This window comes from Aethalodelphis obliquidens, unplaced genomic scaffold, assembly GCF_003676395.1.
Source record: "Aethalodelphis obliquidens isolate GAN/ISIS:26980383/991018 unplaced genomic scaffold, ASM367639v1 scaffold45, whole genome shotgun sequence".
In the NCBI taxonomy this organism is placed as follows: Eukaryota; Metazoa; Chordata; class Mammalia; order Artiodactyla; family Delphinidae; genus Aethalodelphis; species Aethalodelphis obliquidens.
Window position 1 is genome coordinate 14,985,884 of NW_020837989.1, and position 16,466 is coordinate 15,002,349.

General features: G+C 41.3%; 1 protein-coding gene and 1 long non-coding RNA gene across 6 annotated transcripts in view; both read right to left on the bottom strand.

The window, feature by feature from the left end:
* LOC113606909 (uncharacterized) overlaps window positions 1-9,263 on the bottom strand; it is a 23,874-nt gene extending 14,611 nt beyond the window's left edge. Inside the window, exons 1-2 of the long non-coding RNA XR_003427758.1 lie at window positions 9,253-9,263; window positions 6,458-6,465 (exon numbers count right to left, since the gene is read on the bottom strand). This is a non-coding gene — a long non-coding RNA (uncharacterized LOC113606909). The remainder of the gene's footprint in view (window positions 1-6,457; window positions 6,466-9,252) is intronic.
* The window catches only part of ARHGAP26 (Rho GTPase activating protein 26), a 483,828-nt gene that overhangs the window by 155,437 nt on the left and 311,925 nt on the right, over window positions 1-16,466 (bottom strand). The gene's annotated exons all lie outside the window — the stretch shown is intronic.

Sequence of the window (16,466 nt, forward strand, 5' to 3'; positions counted from 1 at the left end):
AAAAAAAAAAAAAAAAAAAAAAAAAAAACAGATCACGTCACTCACTCCTGAAAACCGTCCAGTGGCTTCCTAATGGAACGGAATTCAAAATTCCTCCCATGGCTCCCCAAACCCTACCTGGCTGGTCCCTGCTTAGCTGTCCAAATTCATCTTGTGACACACTGACATTATTCCTTGAAGAAGCCACTTATGTTTCCAGGTCAAGCAGGTCCCTTTCTCAGGGAATTTGCACTTACCGTTCCCTCTGCCTTGAAGAATCTCCCTCTAATTCTTCACATGGCTTTGCTCTCCCACTTCATTCAGGTAGTGACTAAAATGTCACACTCTGACCATCTGATCTAACAGTTCCTTGCCCACTCCCATCATTCTAACTGCATTCCCTTCCCTGAGAGCACTTAACACTTTCTAAAATTATCTTTATAATAGATTTAGTCTGTATTTTTATACCATATTAAAAAAAAAACAAAACTCACTGCTGTGTTCACAGGACATAATAGTGAGTAGGTGCACCTAACAGGCAATCCCTTACTGGAATGGCCATCTGAACTCATGATGAAGTAGTTCAAAATGCCCTGTTATACAGAGCTAGGTCCCAATCCTGGGGCTTCACATTAGAACTTCCCCATCCAGATGTCCTGAAGCTGAGTGACAGCTGGCTTGGTCATTCAAAATGGGAGAAGACAGCATGAGGCAATAAGAGCCTAGGTTTTGGGCATCAAGAGAATTCCGCATCTTATCCCCTATCTCTAGATCCTGCCCAGGCCCTGCAAAGCCTGCATCAAACAAGCTTATTTTCCCCAGACAGGTTGCACCACTGGGTCAGTTCCCACAAACACTACCTTGATAAGGCTATAAGGACATGAGTCCAAAAGTAAGACAGGCTCTCTGGGCATCCCAGCTCGACCCCAAGGAGCCACCAAAACGATGCAAGGAGTTGCTCCAAGGCCCAACCAAGGCGCATACGCTTAAAAACACGTTCATTTAATTCAGTCTGACAGTGAGAAGGGTTTGTATGGGGCCCACACTACCAGGCTGGCTGTACTCTGACAGCCCCTGCAGGTGTTTTCAGTTAAATGTTGATAATCAAATTAGCTGCACAGCACAGTTAACTCTGAAATGGCAAACAGAGCTTCCTGGGTGATCTCCCCATATGTCTTACTCTCAGGCTAAGTGCAAAGACCGAAGAACAAAGGCTAAAGTGAAGGGCAGCAAGTGGAGGTGCTTACAGGCATGCAGGGTGGAAAGAGAGAGGGGAAAAGAGAAGGTGGGAGGGGGGTTTCTGCTCTAGCAGTCCCCAAAGGAGAAGGTGCTTACTTCAGAGTGTCAGGATAATTTTATTTTTAAGTTTACAGGCTCACCCCACCTAACTTGTTTTGTTGTCAACTATATAAATCCTTGTGCCCTCCCACACCTTTACCCCTGCCAAGTTGACTTGGCACTCAGATGTGGCTAAGCTTCTCAGTACTCCCAACAGAACATAAGTTGAAGGAGGGAAAGGTCTTCTGCAGGACTGGTTATGAGAAACCAAAGGAAAAGTTAAAACTGTGATAATTTGGTAATCCCAGGACCTTTTCCATGACCAATGTTATTCTTGCTGACTTCAGCTGGAAATTGCCTTTGGGGTCCAGATTTGCAGAGCATGGTGAGGAGATAATGTGCGTGAGTGGAGGACTGGTTCCTTGGAACAAAAATGTCATGTAAATTTCATTTATTCTATTACCACTGATTCCCTTAAATGGCTCCACCACAACCACCTGTTTCACCAGCCAGCCATGGACAAAGTACTTAAGAAGCCCAAAGAACTCTGATGTTGCAGAAGTCTCTAAGGTGGTTTTCTAGTTCCTAAGCAAATCAAACCCACTTGTTCCTATTTCGCCACAGTGGTACCCAGAGCCAGCTTTCAATTACTGATGTTAATAGAGGGGCTGGGGGGGGGGCACAATTTTCAATTATCCACGCTAAGCTGCAACATACACATTCCTGAAAAGTTCTCTCTAAACTGAAATTCTGTATCTGAAACCCCCCTTTCCCGTTGACTGCTATAAAATATCAGATGTAATCTGAAATGGCAAACTAATGACACACTGAACCAATGTCTATTCTTCAGCCTTGTTAATCATGGCCCATAGATGAGCGAAATGAGAGGCAGGACTCAGGTCTGGATGCTGACAAAACGCCCAAAATGGGAATTTAAACCCAGCCAGGGCCAGGACTAAGTGAGGCAAGAGAGACAGGTGGGGTGCACAATTTTAGGAGGCGATGACCTACAACCAGCCTGAGAGGGAGCATCTCCTCAGCACTTCCTTATTTATTTCTTTTAAAAGGTTAAGATTAAAACTTTATTTTAAAATATTTTCATTTTTTTCCTTCTGACCTTTCTTACTTGAAAAATAAAAAAGGTGAAGTAAAAGTAATACTAATCATCCATAATTTTGCCGCATTTTTGAGAAATATAATCTCCCCCATTGTCACCACCATGAAATCTGGTCACCGTTACTAACAATTTGGTGCATGTTCGAGGCCCTTTTCCTTATACACACAAACTCATTCACATATATTTTTACTTAAAAAAATTGATCATCTTTAGCACTTACTTAAATTTAAAGAGGCTCTCCCTCTCAGGATTGTTAAGGGTCATCATCTCCTTAAATTGTACATCCCAGGTGTCTCTCTTCCCTCACCCTAGTCCCAACCCTGCTAGATACATCATCTTGGTGTCCTGGCTTACTTTACCTACTGGCAAACATTTTTTATTGAGTCACCATAATGTTATTGGCTGGTTAATGCAGGAACCAAGTCTTTGTTAAGACTTTTCTTTCTCTCTTCATCGACTTCCTTGCTTCCTTCCTTCCACTTCCTGTTCATTCACAGGAAGTAGGAAACAGAGTAGTTATGTGTTGGTTCACTTTAATGGTGGTAGAATAAACAAGGCAGGCAGACACTAATTGGCCTTTAGAGGCTGGTAATCAGGGGCCTAAGGATATTCCTGGCAACCAGGGTTGGGGAAAGAGAGAGATTCTCAGCCTGTACCCCAGAAGATGAGAGCCAAGGACCAACAGCTAGAGCCCCTCTCTCATCACTGAGAAGCCACAGAGCAATGAGTGGTCCTGGCCTTAGACCCCTCTGGGCGGTCCAGATGGCTAAACAGACCCAAAGTCTGCGCAGTTTGCCGTTACAAATTCCTCATACCAGTTAGAAATTTTGCACTCATCCTCAAAAGAGACTTCCACAAAGAAGTTGGCAGGGCCTCATCATCTTTGCAAGCAGAAAACATGGCTCCCCACAGCATGGAGACCTGTTTAAGCCAGGAACTCCTGGAGCCCACTCACCTGCAGTGAGGCCTTTATGACTTGTAGCTTCTTGGTCTCAGGGGTGCTAGGGCTATTTTATGGAGGCTGTGGCACATGTTAAAAGCCTTCACATTTTAGAATAAACAGGACCTAAGACTATACTTCCAGGGATCATTTCTATAGTTCGTTATTGTAGAAAAAACAGGACCTGCCAAGGCTGCAGGGAGGACAATGAGAAGGGCAGGTGCTGGGGTATCTCTATGTCAGATCTCTGGGTGGTTCAACATCAGCTGGTCCAAAAGTCTATGAAGAGATTCGCCCCTTTGGTTCTTTTCTCCTCCCTGATACTCTAGGCCTCCATTGTACCACGTCCACTCCAACCTCCATAGCCTAGCTAACTTCTGCTTAAATCTTTAACAGTTCAGGTTAGATAGTAACATACTGGCTCCCACACACTGAATGCATTCAAAGAACTGAGAGCACTGCCTGGGACACAAGACATGCCACATGCAGTATTCTGTATCTATATGAACCTACTGCTCCAAATGAAAACTATGTCAGGCAGATAAACCGATTCAGTCACTGTGGAGAATGACTTGGCAATATCTAAAAATAGCAAAGCTGCACATATGCCTTCACTTCCAGTGCTAGGTATACATCATGTCAAAACTCACACATGTGCAAAAGGATGTCTGCAAAGATGTTCACTGCAGCACTGCTTACAATGGTAAAAAATGAGAAACAATTCTAAGTGTCTATCAATAGGGGAAAGGGATAAATAAATGTGTCATTTTTACACAGCATTTACAGGACTGAACTGGCATTTATCTCAAAAAGATAAAACTGAGTGAAAAACACATGAAAAATGAGAGTACACTCTGATACCATTTACGGACAGTATGAGACATACACACACACACATACCAGATGGTTATATGTGGACACAAAAAATCAATTTTAAGTATGAAAACAGAGTTCAAAAGGATACACATTAAAATTCATGTTAACTTTCCACTGGAGGGCAAACGGAATGAAACTGGGGAGGACCCCAAAGAGGATTTCAGTGTCAACATGAGAGAGAACAAACAAGAAAAATGTTAACTGTCACATCAATACATATACATGTCTAAATATACACATGAAAAATTATTCCAAATATATACATTTTGCTCTATTTTTTCCCCCCCCCAAAAAAAAAGGAAGAGAAGAGGGACAGAGGGCATGCTTTAGGAAATCAGAAGGATTCCTTCACTTGTCTTAGGGAACTTGAAAAAGCTCTGTGTATGTCAAAGGCTGACAGAAGGTGATAGGAAAGAGAAAAGAGTTTTAAAAAATGAAGTTAAAAATAACTTTTGTAGGGCTTCCCTGGTGGCGCAGTGGTTGAGAGTCCGCCTGCCGATGCAGGTGACGCGGGTTCGTGTCCCAGCCCGGGAAGATCCCACATGCCGTGGAGCGGCTGGGCCCATGAGCCATGGCCGCTGAGTCTGCACGTCCGGAGCCTGTTGCTCCGCAACGGGAGAGGCCACAATAGTGAGAGGCCCGCGTACAGCAAAAAAAAAATAAATAAAAAAAAATAACTTTTATAAATGCATCTTTAATCAATACTATCCTTAGTAGTAGTTCCCAGACTTTAGTGTAGATGGAAGTCACTTGGGAGTTTATTAAAAATAGAAGTCTGTAACCTCCCTACCCCAGCCCCCAACATTATGAATCAGGAAATCATGAATGGAGCCCAGTACTCTCCTTTTCATTAAGAAAAATATATATATCCTTAGTACTGTAAAGCCTTTTAGTACTGAGAAACATTTAAAAATAAACTTAAAGTAAATGAAAACTGCAATTTTAATGTAAAAGCCTATTCCCCTTTGCCCATAAGTAGATAGCTAATAGTGGCTCTTAAAAGAAAATTTTATATTTTGATGACGATAACCTAAAGTCATTCTATACAATGTTTATTTACATAGCTCTATAAAATGTTGATCCTGTAACAGGACAATAATTACATTGTACAATGTACAATTGAAATGTTAAAGGCACACTCGTTAAAATTATGAAAACTTTCGTTCTAGGTAACAATTAACTTTAGTGGAACGATTCGAGAGTTTTCACTAAGGAATTTGAAAAAGAATACATACATGTGGGACTTCCCTGATGGTCCAGTGGCTAAGACTCCTCACTCCCAATACAGGGGGCCCAGGTTTGATCCCTGGTCAGGGAACTAGATCCTACATGCCAAAACTAAAAGATCCCGCATGCCACAACTAAAAAAAAAAAAAAAAAAAAAATCCCACGTGCTGCAACTAAGACCTGGAGCAGCCCCCCCCCGGCAATAAGATACATGTATGTGTATAACTGAATCACTGTGTACACCTGAAACTAACATAACATTGTTAATCAACTATCCTCCAATATAAAATAAAAATTAAAAAAAAAACTAAATAAAAGTCACCAATGTAGAACAACACAGCTTTAAGCTATCAAGACTGTGTTATCCATTATCTACTGATGACCTCCTCTCTTCCTGCTTTCCCAAGCAGAGTTAGGGCACCTCCCCAGGGTTCCCATAGCCCTTACCTCACACCTGGCACTAGCACACAGATCTGTGCTGTAGTTTACCTGTGGTCATATCCATGCTCCTCTCTAGGTTGTGAGTTCCTCCTAACAGGGAAGGCCTCATGCTCTCTTTGCTACAGTGTCTAGCATAGTGCCTGGCAAGCTGTAGGCACTCAACAAATAGCTCTGGAATGAGTTAGCACGTCTGAACAGGTCTTAGACTTGAAGACATCCAATGAAAAAGGAGGCTCCAGCACAGAGTTGGCAGACCTGTTCTCTAAAGAACCAGACAGTAAATATTTCGGGCTTTGAGGGCCATATGGTTTCTCTTGCAACTTCTCAACCAGCCAGTGTAACTTGGAGGATGCCAGAGATAATACATAAATAAAGAAATGTGCCTCTGTTCCAACACAACTTTGTGAACACTGAAATTTGAATCTCATATAATTTTCATGTGTCCTGAACTGTTTTTCTTCTTTTGATTATTTCCAACTATTGAAAACTGTACACAACCGTTCTGAGCTTGTGGGCCGCACAAAAACCAGCAGCAGGGTTTTCCAACCCCAGCTCTAGCAGATCTGGGCACATAGGTAGGAGGAAGAAGCTCAAGATACCAGATAGGCTGGAATAGACTGAGTCTAAGAAGAGAAGAAAGGGGTCTATGTTGAATGAAAAGCCAGTGGACCCTCACAGTACCTAAAAATGGGACAAAAAGATACAATACAGAAACAAAAAACAATGCAGTTTTTTTGCTGCTGTTCTTTTATTTTAAACCAGTTCTACCCTAACAGTAAAGCTCACATTCAATGAACTAATGGCTTAAGGAAGTCAGAAAAAAAATTGGTATAGTTAAAAGTCATTAGTAAGACTAGTTGGGAAAAAAACAAAAGCTTTTTACCCCTATCTCAAGCATTGCTAAGATATATTCTCCTTTCTCTCTGATGCCCACTCTCAGGTAGAAATGCAAATGAGCAGGGAAGTGGACAAAAGATGGGGAGCAAAAGGAGACCAAAGGGATTCTGTCTCAGAACGCCCAAGCATTGACTGTCCTGTCCTGTTTTACCAAGTCTTGTGCATAAAATCATAGATGTCTTCAAAGTTAAAAGAGGCTCAGAATCAAAGAATCTGCGCCATTCATTAAAAACAATTATAACTTTGTAAATAGCACACATTTTATAAAAATTCAAATATAAAGAAGGCAAGAGAAGAAAACATAAGCACCTACAGATAACAACAGTTAAGATATTGCTGGGTATCCTTCTAGACTCTGTTTTCCTTAACTGCACTGTGTGTATGTATGTCTGTGTGTGTGTTTTTTTAATGCAAAAATAATCCTCTTTATTTTATAGATGGAGAAACCTGAGCCCTGGTACACTTGCTCAAGATCATGAATAAAATGAGTTTGTAAAAACTCAAGATCTGTACCTTTCACCTGTTGGGCCAATGCTTTCTCATATCACCTCCTAATAGAAATAAATCATCAGCAGCTTGGATAAGTTAGTGCCTTCTTAGCACAGGTGCTCAATAAATTAATACATGGTGGCATGAATGATGCCAACTGGGCTGCCCTGTTTATCTCAGCTAAGCTCTGTCCAAGCCAGCTTCATCAGAGAAGCTGCTAATTATCAGTAACACCAGAGAACACAGTTTTTAACATGCTTGCCAAATCCCAAAGAGCACAGGGATACAAGGACAGCCTCCTTTAATAGGAACTGACATAGAGCCTAGAATCTTTGCTACTGAAAGTGCTTCACTTTGGAATATTCTTTTGGTTTTACTTTAAAATGAGGCACAGTTCTGGGTCTTTTGTAGGTTAGTTTATCCAGCATTCATTTCTGGATTCTCCACATGTCATAAGGGGGACATTACAAAGAACAGAAAGCCGCATGACGTTTGCGTTAGGTTTGCCTTACATTTCAACTGAGTAAGATCAGACTTAACCATGAATAAAACAATTTCTGATAGTCTATTCATGTCAAGAATCATAACACCTTACATACTCCAGGTCTAGTTGTTCTGCCAGGGTGGCCCGTGTGCCCTGGGATCCCACCCCAGTCCACTCCCACTCCAGTGCCAACCAGCCTGCCAAACCTGCCCAGCACATGCAGTCTGCCAAGGAAACACTCCTACACAAGGCCATGCCTTTAAGACTGGGAGAGGTAGCTGTTTTGCCTAACTCTTAGAAACAAACACAGAAAGAAAGAAAGAAAAAAGAAACTAGAAGCAGAAGGGTATGTTCCAAATGAAAGAACAAGATAAAACCCCAGGAGGAAAAAAAAACTTAATTAAATGGAGATAAATAATTTACCAGATAAAGAGTTCAAAGTAATGGTTATTAAAATGCTCACTGAATGCAGGAGAAGAATGGAAGAAGACAGAACTTCAAGAAAGAATTAGAAAATATAAGATAGAACAAATCACAGCTGAAGAATATGGTAACTGAAATGAATCAGCAGATTAGATGATACAGAAGAAGAGATCAGCAATCTGGAAGACAGAATAGTGGAAATCACCCAATCAGAATGACAAAAAGAAAAAAGAATTTTGAAAAATGAGGATTGTTTAAGGGACGTCAGTGAGAACATCAAGTGTACTAACATTTACGTTATAGGGGTCCCAGAAAGAGAAAAGAGAGAGAAAGAATCAGAAAACTTATTTCAAGAAATAATGGCTAAAAACTTCCTTAACCTGGGTTAAGGAAAAAAGAAATAGGTATCCAGGTCCAGGTCCAGAGAGTCCCAAACAATATAAACCAAAAAGCGTTCACACCAAGACATATCATAATTTAAACGGTAAAAGTTAAAAACTGAATTTTTAAAAGCAGCAAAAGAAAAACAACTAGTCACATACAAGGGAACCCCCCCATCCCAACAAGGCTACCAGCTGATTTTTCAGCAGAAACTTTACAAGCCAGAAGGGAGTGCTAAAAGGAGAAAATTTACAACCAAGAATACTCTACATAGCAAGGATTCAGAATTGAGGAGAGATAAAGAGTTTCCTAGACAAGCAAAAACTAAAGGAGTTTACCACTACTAAACCGGTTTCACAAGAAATGTTGAAGGGTCTTCTTTAAGTGGCAAAGAAAGGTCATAACTAGAAATTTTTTAAAAATGAAAGAAAAAGAATCTCACTGGTAAAGGCAAATATATAGTAAATGCAGTGGATCAGGCACTTAAAAAGCAAGTATGAATGTGAAAAGACATAAGCAGTAATTTAAAGTCAACTGTAAGTAGTTGAGGAATACACAAAATTAAAATATGACATAAAAAACAAAACATGGAGGGGGAGGAAATATTTACTGCTTTTAGAATGTGTTCAAACTTAAGCAACTCTTAGATTCAAATAAACTGTTACATCTATATAGGTCGATATATATGAACTTCATGGTGACTACAGACCAAAAACCTACAAGAGCTACACAAAAAATAAAGGGAACAGAACCTAAATATAATGCAAAAGAAAATGATCAAACCACAAGGGAAGAGACTAAGAAAAGAAATGAACACAGAAGAACTACAAAAACAACCAGAAAACAATTAACAAACTGGCAATAAGTATATACTTATCAATAATCACTTTAAAAATCAAAGGACTAAATGCTCCAATCAAAAGACACAGGGTGGCTGAATGAAGACCCATCTATATGCTGCCTACAAGAGACTCACTTCAGATCTAAAGACAGACTGAAAGTTAAGGGATGGAAAAACATATTCCATGCAAATGGAAACAAACAAACAGAAAAGGCTAGGGTAGCAATACTCATATCAGACAAAACAGACTTTTAAAAGACAGTATACAGGGCTTCCCTGGTGGCGCAGTGGTTGAGAGTCTACCTGCCAATGCAGGGGACACGGGTTCGAGCCCTGGTCTGGGAAGATCCCACGTGCCACAGAGCAACTGGGCCCGTGAGCCACAAATACTGAGCTCTGTGCGTCTGGAGCCTGTGCTCCGCAGCAAGAGAGGCCGCGACAGTGAGAGGCCCGTGCACCACGATGAAGAGTGGCCCCCGCTTGCCACAACTAGAGAAAGCCCTCGCACAGAAACGAAGACCCAACACAGCCAAAAATAAATAAATGAATAAATAAATTTATATAAAAAAAAGACAGTATACAACAAAAGATAAGGGCATTACATAATGATAAAGGGGTCAACCCAAGAAGATGATATAACATTCATAAATATTTATGCACTCAACATAGGAGCACCTAAATACATAAAGCAAATATTAACAGAAACAGAGGAAGAAACTGACAGTAACACAATTATAGTAGGAGACTTTAATACTCCATTTACATCAGTGGATAGATCATTTAGACAGAAAATTGATAAGGAAACATTGGCTTTGAATGACACATTAATCCAAATTGACTTCACAGATATATACAGAATATTCCACTCCAAAAGAGCAGAGTACACATTTTTTTTCAAGTGCACATGGAACATTCTCCAGGATAGATTACATGTTAGGCCACAGAACAAGTCTCAGTAAATTTAAGAAAACTGAAATCATATCAAGCATCTTTTCAACCACAATGGTATGAAACAATACATCCATTACAAGAAGAAAACTAACACATGGAGACTAAACAACATGCAGCTAGACAACCAATAGGTCAACAAAGAAATCAAAGAGAAAATTTAAAAATCCCTGGAGACAAATGAAAATGGAAACAACTTTCCAAAATCTATGGGACAGCAAAACCAGTTCTAAGAGAGAAGTTCATAGTGATCCAGGCCTACCTCAAGAAACAAGAAAAATCTCAAATAACCTAACTTTACACCTAAAAGAACTAGAAAAGAACAAACAAAACCCAAAGTTATCAGAAGGAAGGAAATAATAAAGATGAAAGCAGAAGTAAATGAAATAAAAACTAAGAAACCAATAGAAAAGGTCAATAAAAGTAAGAACTGGTTTTTCAATAGATTTTTTTAAATGACAAACTGTTAGCCAGACTCATGGTGGGGTGAGGGGGAGAACCAAATAAATAAAATCAGAAATCAAAGAGAACTTAAAACTGATACCAAAGAATAATAATGTTACTAAAACAACTATATGCCAACAAATCAGACAACTAGGAGAAATGGATAAATTCCTAGAAACATTCTATCTCCCAAGACTGAATCAGGAAGAAACAGAAAATCTGAACAGACCAATCACTAGCAATCAGTCATCAAAAAGCACTCACGAAACAAAAGTCCAGGACCAGACAGCTTCACAGGTAAACTCTACCAAACAGACAGCTTCACAGGTAAACTATCAAAATACTCATGGCATTTTTCACAGAACTAGAACATATAATCCTAAAATTTGTATGGAACCACAAAAGACCCCAAATAGCCAAAGCAAACTTGAGAAAGAAGAAAGCTGGAGGTATTACACTCCCTGATTCCAAACTATACTACAAAGCTATAGTAATCAAAACAGTATGGTACTGGAACAAAAGCAGACACATAGCTCAACAGAACAGAATAGAGAGCCCAGAAATAAACCCATGCTTACATGGTCAATTAATTTACAACAAAAGAGGCAAGAATACACAATGGGGGAAAGACAGTCTCTTCATTGAATGTTGCTAGGAAAACTGGACAGCTACATGCAAAAGAATAAAACTAGTCCACTTTCTTAGACCATATACAAAAACAAAACAAAAACAAAAAAACCTCAAAACGGATTAAAGACTTAAATGTAAGACCTGAAACCATAAAACTCCTAGAAGAAAACATAGGCAGTAAGCTCTTTGACATCGGTCCTAGCAATACTTTTTAAGGTCTGTCTCTTCGAATAAGGGTAACAAAAACAAAACTAAGCAAGTGGGACTACATCAAACTAAAAAGCTTTTGCACAGCAAAGAAAACCTTCAACAAAATGAAAAGGCAACCTACTTAAAAGCAGAAGATATTTGCAAATGATATGTCTGATAAGGGATTAATATCCGAAATATATAAAGAATTCATACAACTCAATATCAAAAATCAAAAAATCTGATTAAGCTATGGCCAGAGGACCTGAATAGACATTTTTCCAAAGAAGACATACAGATAGTCAACAGGCACATGAAAAGATGCTCAACATCACTAATCACCAGGGAAATGCAAATCAAAACCACAATGATATATCACCTCACACCTGTGAGAATGGCTATTATCAAAAAGATAAGAAACAAGGCCTTCCAAGATGGCCCACACTCTGTCTATAGAGAGTGTATCTCCCTGAATAAACCTTCTTTCACTTTACTATGTCTTGCTCTTGAATTCTTTCCTGCACAAAGCCAGGAACCCACACTTGGCGGCCATTCCAGGGACTCAGACATGACTTGGGATGTGACCATTCTCTCGCACCCCACTCTCTTTCCTGCAACATCCTTTCTGGCACCCAATGCGGGGCCTCAAAGGCCATAATCTCGATCCGCCTATTGGGCTAGGGCTTCCCTCTGAAGGGTGGCTGGGACTTACCCTGAGCCATGTAGATTCAAGCAGCCGGTTAAGTGGCAGCTGACGTCGCCTGCAGGATCTGGCAGAGACCAGTTCTCTGGCCGTGAAGAAGCACACTGAGGCCAAGGCTTTTCCCCCTCAGTCTTTCTCATTCTCCTATTGCTCTATCTCTTTGGGCTTGAAAAGATCCACCCAGACGACCACCAAACATCCAAATTAAGACTGTGCGGCAAGTAATTGACAACTTGGTTGGGTCTAAAGAACTCCTGCCCCAGGGCTTCCCTGGTGGCACAGTGGTTGAGAATCTGCCTGCCAATGCAGAGGACATGGGTTTGTGCCCTGGTCTGGGAGGATCCCACATGTCGCAGAGCAACTAGGCCCGTGACCCACAACTACTGAGCCTGCGCGTCTGGAGCCTGTGCTCCGCAACAAGAGAGGCCGCCATAGTGAGAGGCCCGCGCACCACGATGAAGAGTGGCGCCCGCTTTCCACAACTAGAGAAAGCCCTCGCAGAGAAACGAAGAACCAGCACAGACAAAAATAAAAAATAAATAAAATAAAAGATAAGAAACAAGTGTTGGTGATGATGGAGAGAAAAGGGAATCCTTGTGAACTGTTGTAGGGAATGTAAATTGGTACAACCACTACAGAAAATAGTATGAAGGTTCCTCAAAAAACAGAACTACCATATGATCCAGCAATTCTACTTCTGGGTATTTAGCCGAAGACAACAAAAACACTAATTTGAAAAGATACATGCATCTCAATGTTCACTGCAGCGTTATTTACAATAGACAAGATATGGAAGTAAACTAAGTGCTCAGTGATGGATGAATGGATAAAGAAGATATGATACATACACACACACTGGAATTTTTACTCAACCATAAAAAATAATGAAATCTTTCCCATTTGTGACAACATGGATGGACCTAGAGGGTATTACGCTAAGTGAAATAAGTCAGACAGAGAAAGACAAATACTCCAATTTTTCCTTGGATTGCCCCTCTCCCATTAGATGTGGTTCTACCAAGAATGTCAGCTGAGTACCCCACTACTGCCTCGCCACAGAAGTGAGTGCATTACCCAAGGGAGGCCATTATGCTCTCTTCATTAGTAACGTTAACCTGTAGTGGAATCATAAGAAGACAAAGGTGTTCAGAGTTGAGACATTCAAAAGGTAGTGCTCCAGGGCCCCCCATTAGTTCCCCGGATATTTTCCACCCTTTATTTCATTCACTATTCAACAAATATTTATGGAGAGCTCCTCCTGCTACGTGCAAAGCTTTGTTGCAGGCAGTGTACAGACAGACAAATTTTCATCCTCACAGAGCTTACATTTCAGTGAGAAGAAAACAATAAATACATAAGTCAAATATACAGTATATTAGATGGTGATACATGTTATGGAAAAAAATTAAACAGTGCTAGTGGGTAGGGAGCACTGGGGCTGGAGGTTGTAATCCTAGAGCAAGACCTCACTGGGGAGAGAGAGGATGGAAAGTGGGCAGAGCAGGTCTAAGGATCAGAGGAGCGAATAAATCCTAGGGCACAGAAAATGAGACTGAAAAGGAGCAGCCAAGGAGGTAGGGGGAAAAAACAGGAGAGTATGATGACCTGGAAACCAAGTGAAGAACGCATTTCAAGGAGGAGAGAGTGTGAAACTGTGTTAAGTCCTTCAGAACCATCAGGGAAGGTAAGTTGAAACTGACTTAGCAACACCAACAGGAGGCATTTCAGTGGAGCAGTAGGTGTAAAAGCCCGAGTGGTGGGACTTCCCTGGTGGCACAGTGGTTAAGGATCCACCTGCTAATGCAGGGGACATGGGTTCGATCCCTGGTCTGGGAAGATCCCACATGCCGCGAAGCAACTGGGCCCGTGTGCCACAACTGCTGAGCCTGCGCTCTAGAACCCATGAGCCACAACTACTAAGCCCGCGCGCCTGGAGCCCGTGCTTCGTAACAGGAGAATCCACCACAATGAGAGGCCCATGCACCGCAGCAAAGAGCGGCCCCCGCTTGCCGCAACTAGAGAAAGCCCATGCGCAGCAAAGGAGACCCAGCGCAGCCAAAAAAACAAAAAAATAGCCCGAATGGTGTAGGTTCAAGAGAGGATTTGGACACGGTGACACAGACAACTATTTAAGACATTCTGCTGAGAAGAGCACAGAGAAAAGGAATGGTATCTAGAAAGGGATGCAAGATCTAGAAAGGTTTCTTGTTTCATTGTTTTTGTTCTTCATTTGTAAAGGATCACAGAAATTATAAGTGCTAATGAGAAAGATTCAGCAGAAACTACAAAGTCAATGATGAAGGAGATAGAGGGCAAAACTACTGGAGCCAAATCCTTCTGGATGCAATCGGGGATCGGCTCTAGTGCCCCAGTGATGGGACTGCCTTTAGGTAGAAGCACTGAGTGTTCTTCTATCACCCATGGAGAGAAGACAGGAACATGGGCGCAGGTGTGGTGGCTTGTGGACGTTCTCTTGTCACATCTATTTTCTCAGTGAAACAGGAAGCAAGATCTGAGACAATCATCTAGAAGAGAAGAGTGAATGGTGTAGGGACATGGAGTAGAATGTGAGGCATGTAAGGGCCCTTGAAGTTGTGTTCCAATGTCTGATGGTTCAACTCTGCTTTCAATTACTCCAAGAAGGCTGTAAGTAAATTCCCTTCTTTTTTGAAAATTAGCCACAGTTGACGTCTGTTTCTTACAACCAAAGACCTAATACACCAATTCTTCCTTGGGGCCTTAGGGTTACCCCATTTTCTCACTGAAATCCTGACTTTAATAAAACAGTGATTCTGTTCTATCAAATCCTATGCACCTCCAAGTGAACAGGAAGAGTCTTGCAGTAGACCAACAAGCCAGACATGTTGGGTTCCTCTACCACCTTGCACTTACAATACCAAAGTGGAAACACTAAATCAGCATGCTAAACTGCTTAAACAAAAGCATTTCAATACATGTGAGAAAGCAGAAAAGATAGATACCAAAATTCAAATCGCCTTAACATTTCTTCAAATGCCCTTTTTGAGTTAAACTGCCAAAGTGTTTACCAAGACAGAATGAAGACAAATACATGTACAACTGTTCTTAGAGCGTAGATTAATCCTTCATTACAGATTTCAGTGACTCAGGGAGGGGGACCCATGTGAAGACTACACTAAGGGGTAAACCGGAGGCAAAGAGAACCGTTCTCACACTGGATGAGACTCTTTAATCTGGGAATGGCATCTGAAAGGCAGTCACACTGAGCAAGAAAGAAGATAAGTCAGACTCTTCCACAAAGAGAAACATTTCAAAGATCACAAAGATGAGTGGAAATTTCCAGACCGTGCAGACTAAGATGACTCTTCATGATAAAAACGTGTCGCTCCCTCTCCAGGAAATTAAGAGTTATTGAGTTGCAGCAAAGACAGCTGCTTCTGAGATGAAATCAGCCTTGCGACACCAAGAAGCAGGAGGGTGAGGGTGAGAAGCTGCTGACCTCCCGTGGAAATCAGCACCACACAGCTTGTTTCAAACAGGTGCACCACTCCACAGGGCATGTGACTCATGAAAAGCTCCGAATACTCACAGGGAACTGTAAGGCTTGGTGTAAGGTGTGACCTGAAAGCAGATAGCAATGGCTTTCTCCCAGCTGACCCAATGCTGGCTCACCCTTTGCTACGAAGACTGAGATAGATGCTCAGCCCTTTGGCCCAAACACACACAAACTGCCAAGAAAACAAAAGCAAAGCAAAAGTAAACATATGCACACATGCAAATCTCCCAAGTGGGTAAGAGCCATGTGTGCTATGTTTTCGGCATTCAGCCCTAAGGGTTTTGCTTGCCAAGAACAAAACTGTGAAGAGAGCCCCATCCCTTCAGTATGAATGCCTTGTTTTGGTTTAATCGTTAGAACAATTTCTCCATCTTCCCTCACCTTCAGGTACAGTTCCATGACCCTCCTTCCTCCATCCCCTGATTTCTCTGAAAGCCTACATTATACTACTTGCCAGATGCTCATCTAAGAGATTTAGGTGGATGAATTAACTTAACCCTCACAATGACTCTAAGAGGGTAGGTGCTATTGTTGTCTTTAGGTTTCCCAGAAAGAAGAGTCTGAGGTGAAGGCTTATATGACACTATTCTATTCTACTTGGGGGTTCTCAGGAGGAAGGAGGCAGAGAAGCTAACCCCTACCTG